Source organism: Elephantulus edwardii, unplaced genomic scaffold (genome assembly GCF_000299155.1).
Source record: "Elephantulus edwardii isolate Elephantulus edwardi_28Jun2011 unplaced genomic scaffold, EleEdw1.0 scaffold00302, whole genome shotgun sequence".
NCBI lineage: Eukaryota > Metazoa > Chordata > Mammalia > Macroscelidea > Macroscelididae > Elephantulus > Elephantulus edwardii.
Window position 1 is genome coordinate 2682579 of NW_006400052.1, and position 7206 is coordinate 2689784.

Below are 7206 nucleotides of genomic sequence, written 5' to 3' on the forward strand. Positions count from 1 at the left end.
CTGGAGAGGGTGAAACCAGGTTTTTTGTTGGAGGCAAGGATTCTGAAGCTTCGCCTGACATACTTTGGGCATGTTGCGAGGAAGAACCAGTTCCTGAAGAGGGATATCATGCTTGGGAGGGTGGAGGGACAGCGCAGGAGAGGAAGACATTTGATGAGATGAATTGACTCTGACTGGGGTAATGGGAGTGGGTGTTTCAGAGACAGTAAGGTTGGCACAGGATAGAGCAGAGATCAGAGCTGTTGTACATGGGTTTCTATGAGTTGCAGGCAACTTGACAACACATAACAACAATGACAACATTGTGCATCTAGAAATTGTGAATATTTTCATCTTATAAATATTGTGTTAATTTTTGGGCACTGTTTATTTTCCATTTTTGGTTACTTTTCTTGTTCTTGTTAGGTACTATTGACTTGAGTACTACACAAATCAACCCTATCAGCAATAGATCTGGATCCTGTCCTATCCTGTGCCATCCTCACCATTTCTGATAGATAAACTTGAGCTCATTGCTGCAGTCTCTGTGTCAATTTATCCCTTTGAGTCTTCCTCTTTTTCACTGACCCTTCCACCTTTCTAGGGAGTAGTCTTTTGGCAATATGCCTAAAGTATGTGAGAAGAAGCTTTACCACCCCTGCTTCCAAGGAGCATTCTGGCTGCACCTTTTTAAAGACATATATAAAATGTATTTTCAAAAACCAAGAGATAATGGGTTGAAGAAGTTACTCAATATTACCAAATTGGTTTTTTTTTAATAGTTGTTTAGAAGTTGCAATTCTCTTAGGAATTATTAAGAGGATGGGTAAAGGAGCATGAAACAAGAAAAGAAGACATTTCCATTATTCTTGCACTTGCCATTGAAATCTAACCCAGATAGGGTCCTTGGTGGAAACAATAAGATACTCTAAAGGGTAGAATCTTCTTTAAAGGTCTCAAGCATAATGCATAGGACTTAACTCAGGGAAGAGGAATCTGAATGAGGCATCAGAACTTTTAGGATCTCCAAGTCAGGAGATCTTTCCTAAGGTCAAAAGAAGCCACTGCAACAGGTGTGCTCAGACTAGTTCAGGAGAGGGACCTAGAGGCCATAAACCTGTCCAGTTATCAGAACCTGCCCAGATTACATCAGTGTTGCCTGGAGAGTCTATGTCAGTGAAAGAAAGAGGGAGTGAAAGTAAATCAGGTCAAACCTGTTGAGTACAGTTTAGGGCCCCAAGGAGCTAGATTTTATCCAAGGACTTTCAGATCCAGGTGTAGTCTTTATCTCTCCCTGCTGTCACTATGGACTATGCTATCAGGGCAGGTGGACAGCCAGTGAGAACTGTTTGCTTAGACTTTAGCTCTTGTTGGCTGGAAATGTCTTTTATTTATCTATTTCAAAAATTCTTTTGTGTTGTTTTAAGAATTCTGATGGAAAAATTAAAATCAGTCATTGGGTAGTGGTAGTCATGACTATTCCAAAGCTCCCCGTTTTTTTAAAAAAAAATGATTTTTCAGTCAATCATTCATATACATTTTGTTTTATAACATTAATTAAAGTTGATCTATGCCATTGATTACAATGTCTCATCAAACTCAATGTCTCACTGAAGGACAAGTACTGTATAAGACCACTGTAAAAACAACAACAACCCCAAACCAAACAAAAAATTTAAAGAGCAAAAACCCACCCAAACAACCCAAAACCAAACCAAATCCTTTTAAAAATTTCATTTTATATCAGCTTGCTTACAAAGTTTGTATACATTGTGTTTCACACTTTCCTTTACACATATGTTTCAATCATTCCCATTCATTGTATTTTATAAAATTAATAACATTGATCTATGCCCACCACTGTCCTGTTTTTCCATATCCCCACTGGATCTTTCCCATTTCCTTTACCCTCTCCTCCCTCTATCCATCAAATTGTGCAACCCTATGATTTCCCCCGTCCATCCTTACCCCTCCTCTCTTCCCTTCCTCTCCTTGGATCCTCATACACATTTTATTAGTTATCTTTTTATTTCTACAATAATGGTCTAATACAGTATTTGTCCTTATAAGACTGAGTTAGTTCACTCACCTTAATGATTTCCAGTCCCTCCCAAGTTATGTAGTAAGTTTTGAAATAATTGTTCCTGAGTGCTGTGTAGTATTCCATTTTGTGAATGTGCCACAATTTCTCAATCTATTTGATTGTGGTTGGACATTTGGGCTGTGTTCACGTTCTTCCAATGGTGAAAAACACTGCTATGAAAATTGGTATAAAAATCTCTGTGTCTCAGTCCTATTTTATTTATTTTTTTTAATTTCACAATGACTAGAATAGCTGAGGAAATACCAAACCACCTTCCAGAGTGGTTGTACCATTTTAGAATCCCACCAACAGTGTCTGAGAGTTCCTATCTCTCCACATCCTCTCCAACATTTATTACTTGCCTCACTGTCCTTTTAAACTTTGCCACTGCTACCGAGGTGAGATGGTATGTCATTGTGATTTTGATTTACATCTTTTTTTATTGCCAGTGATCCAAAGCCATTTTTATATTATAATTTCATTGTATTGTTGTTAGTGTTGAGAATATGTACAGTGGAATTACTCCAAGTCAAGCTTTTCTACATCTACAGTTCAGTGATATCCATGACATTCCTCAAGTTATGCAGCCATTTGCACTCTGTCTCTATGTACTGTGTTAGTTTTCTGAGCTGTTCCTCCTTCATCAAAATAAACTCACTGGCCCACCCTCCCTGTCTAATCTTTCAAGTTGTCATTTTGATTCCTTATAGATAATTTAATGATGTCAGTTTGAGGACTACGGTGCATCTGATCCAGGCCATGGTCTTTCCAATCACTTGATGTGCACCTGAGAGCTGGGAATGGATAGGGATGACAGAAAAATGATTAGCTGACCCTCCAGTGGACTTTTAGAGGCTGTAAATCCGACAGAGGAGATCGCTCATCCTTTCCCTGTAGAGCCATTGGTAGATTCAAACCACCAGAAAGGCACTGTTAGCAGCTCAACTCCTTACAGACATACTCAGCAAACTGCTGTCGAGTCAGAATGCACTCACAGCTGATCCTCTGTTGGCTTTTTGGAGGCTGTAAATGGCACAGCAGGAGAGTGCCCCTCTGTCTCCTGCAGAGTGGCTGAATTCAGAGTGATAGGAAGACTCTGCCTTTTTTTAGCAGCACAGCTCACTATGAGCCACCCTCCAGAGCTCTTCTATTGGGACATAGGACCTGGAAAACAGGATATATTTTAAGAATTGTTTGCAAATGTCTCGCTCATCTTTGCCTCTGCCTACGGGTCATGGTGTCTCAACATCTCCACCTTTGCCCACAGTAAGGTGCTCAGTAAGGGCTGGTTAGCTCCACTGTCTTGGCTCCCGCTGGTAGTGAAATGGGCACCTTCTTCTGGCGGAGTCAGAATTGGAATTGTCCCAGACGATAGACTTTTTGTGGCCCTTCTCAATGTGTGTTCATAGACTTTTTAAATCTTATGAAGAATCTGTGTTCTGAAGTTGGGTTCCTTTAGGGCAGGAATGTGCTTTACTCATTTATTTCCAGAACTTCTCACAGTGTACAATACACATTGTTTGATAGAGATTTATTTCATGAATTTTTTTTATTTAATGAATATTTTTTAAATTTTATTTTATTCATTTTAATGAACATTTACAGAGGTTTTGGATTTCCATTCATTCATTGTTGCACTTTTCTTCCTGCCCACCCCTCCCCCCATTCATGAATATTTTGTGAGAATAGCCTCACTAATAATTTGCCCAAAGTATGTAAGGTATGTACATAGGGTCGCTATGAGTCTCGATGGCACATAACAACAACAACAATGTGTGAGGTATGTGAATAATTTGCCCAAAGTATGTAAGGTATGTACATAGGGTCGCTATGAGTCTCGATGGCACATAACAACAACAACAATGTGTGAGGTATGTGAATAATTTGCCCAAAGTATGCAAAGCTTCACCATCATTGCCTCCAAAAACCACTCTGCTTGAAAGGGAGCTCTCGTGGCCTAAGTAAGGTTATGAAACTGTTCCTCAATCATGAAGGTGCGAGGTTTGAATCCACCAGCTGCTCCATGGTAGAAGGGTGGGCAGTCTCCTCCCTTGTCATTTACTGCCTCTGGAAATCCACCAGAGGGTCGGCTATGAGTCAATTCCAGCTTGATGACACACACCACCACCACCAGCAATTCCATGGAAAGGGACATCATGGAAAAGGACTTGGGAAGGTGGAGAATCTGTGAAAGAGAGGAACACTCTCAATGAGATGGACTGATCTGCTGACTGCGTGGCAGTGGGCTCATGTGTGCCAAGGAAAGAAGGACAGTGCAGGAAAAGGCAGGGTTCAGATCTGTTGTTCACAGTGTCCCTACGAGTGATACTCAACTTGATGTCCCCTAACAACGGTCACAGTGACATGGAGCGTTGGGTAATGTATCAACCTGGCTTGAATCCACCAGGTGCTTCAGAGAAGAAAGAAAGATGGGTGGTCTCCTCCCGTAGAGATGTATGGCCTCAGAACCCTGGTGGGTGATCCTTCTGAGGTGGAATGAGCTCAGTGGCAGTGTAAGCCCGGAGAAGCAGAGGAGCTCTGGAAAGAGGCGAGGCTAGCAGAACAGGCAGTATATTACATCTCAAAAGTCAAACTGAAACATGCATTTGAACTAAATCAGAAACACCATGTGCCAGATTGTATGCTACTTTTTTAAACATAGAAAATGTTATATTTAAATTTTTTCCTATTGTTGCACATTTTCTTCCCACTCCATTCCCCCTCCTCTAGTCCTGCCCACAATGCATCCCTTGTTCCAGATTGTTGTTATACATTTAATGCCTAATCATCTATTCCTTTCGAACAGTTCTTCCCCTCATCTGATTTAATGCAGTGTTCATGACCTATAGTGTTATGCAGCATTTGTCCTTTTGTGACTGAGGTATTTAACTCAGAATAATGTCCTTCTGGCTCCCCTAAATTGTGTAATGTTTTCTTGTTCGTTATTTTTCAATGCTATGTAATCCATTGTGTGAATGTACTATAGTTTTTCTACCCATTAATTTGTTGATGGGCATTTGGGTATGTTTGAGTTGTGACTCTAGTTTCTTTAGGATAAATTCCCAGTAGTGGAATTGCTGAGTCAAATGGTATAATTATTTCTAACTTGTTTTTTGTTTGTTTGTTTTTTAAATTTTATTATTTTTGTGTAAGTGTACTGTCAAATTAGATCTGACTGGTACAGGAGGAGATTGTCCCTCCTTCCCTGGCAGAGCATCTGGTGGATTCGAACCGTGTGCCTCTGGGATTGTAGTTGCAGCTCCTTACCACTAGGCCACCAGAGCTCCCCTTATTTCTAACTTTTTGAGAAAGTGCCAGGCCACCTTTCACAGTGGCCGCTCCATTTCACACTCCCACCAGCAGTGAATAAGAACCACACTAACATTTGTTGGTTGCTGGCTTGTTGAACTTTGCTATTGTTTCTGGGGTGAGATTACATCTCATAGTTGTTTTGACTTGCACCTCTCTGATAGGTAGGAACTGTGAACATTTCTTCACGTGTTTGCCATCTGAATGTCTTCTTTGGTGAAGTGTCTATTCATACCTGTGCCTGTTTTGTGATTAGCTTGTTTACATTTTTCTTGTCGAAGTGCTGGTCTAGTCTATAAATTTTAGATATAAGTCTCTTATCAGATTTGTCATTGGCAAATATTTTTCCCCAGTTTGTGGGTTTCGTTCTTATTCTGTTGGATACCTTTTTTGCTGTGCATAGGGATTTGATCCTTAGAAGGTCCCTTTGTCTTTATTCTTTCCTGGTTGTAGGCAGATTGTATGTTCTTAGAAAGTCTCATTGAGGGCAATTCGGGAAGCTCTGATTCCCTTTTCCACTTTGTAAAAGTCAAACTAAACTCACCTCTGTTGAGCTGATTCTGATTCATGGAAATCCTCCATTGAGTTTCCAAAACTATAAATATTTTTCTTTCTAAGATTTTTTTTTAAATTGTGGTTTGAGTGGAAAGTTTACAGAGCAAATTGGTTTTCCATCCAACTATTCATATGTCATGCGGTCTGAGCAGCTAGTGGATTTGAACTACTGAATCTTTTGGTTAACACATGTAACACACTAAACCATCAGGCCTCTTTACCACTACTCAGGTGGTTCTTATACTTTCTCATTCATCTTAAACGACAATGACTTGCCATGTTTTTCTGATTCTTTGCCTTTTCATGTTTCTGCTTTGCATTTGGAATCTCCTACATCACCAAACTCTTACTCATTCTATAGTTCCCTGTTCAAGTGCTGCACTGTTTTCATGAAACCTTGTGGAAGAAATAATCTCCTTCTACTTTTTTTATGTGAGTTTTTTTAATGTGATATTTTTATATTGGTTTATTTATGAATCTCCTCCCACTTTGAACATTTTAATTTTTAGTTGATAAATGAAGAAAATGTTTAAATTGTCAAGGATTTAATTTTTCTGGCACTCACTGTTAGTACTCATGAAAGTGATAGTGTGGCATTGGACTCATCTACTGTCAAGGACTTCTTTAAAGTGCTAAAAACAGAGTTATCACATTAAATTGTAGGGTGCACCTGAACTAAGTAGTGGTATTTTAAATTGCTTCATATGCAAAAGTTGGACAGTGAATAAGAAAGACCAAAGGTTTGATGCCTTTGAATTGTGATGTTTTGGAAAAAAAAATGCAATCTCTTATGAACTGCCAAAAGAACAAACAAATCTGTCTCGGAAGGAGTACAGTCAGAGTGCTCCTTCGTGGTGAGAATAGTGAGACTGCATCTCGCAGAGTGGAAGGTGAGTGAAGGAGAGGAAGAGCCTTTTGGAGGTGAATTGAGGTAGTGGATGCAACAATGTGCTTAAGCATCACAGAGCTTGTGTGGGCGGTGCGGGGTTTGTTGTGTTTTACACAGGGTTGCTGTGAGTTGGAGGCAAGTTAAAGGCCCTCAGCAACAACAACAACAACAATCACAACCAACAAGGTCTTAGTAGACCTGTTGGCACAGCTGTTAAAGAGCTCAGCTGCTAACCACAAGGTTAGCGGCTCAAACTCACTAGCTGCTCCGCGGGAGAAAAATGTGACAGAAAAAGTACGGGCAAATTTAGGGACCCTAATCTACAGTATTTTTTTTTCTATAATTATATTTTATTAATTTTCATAAACATTTACAGAGATTTTGGGCTTCC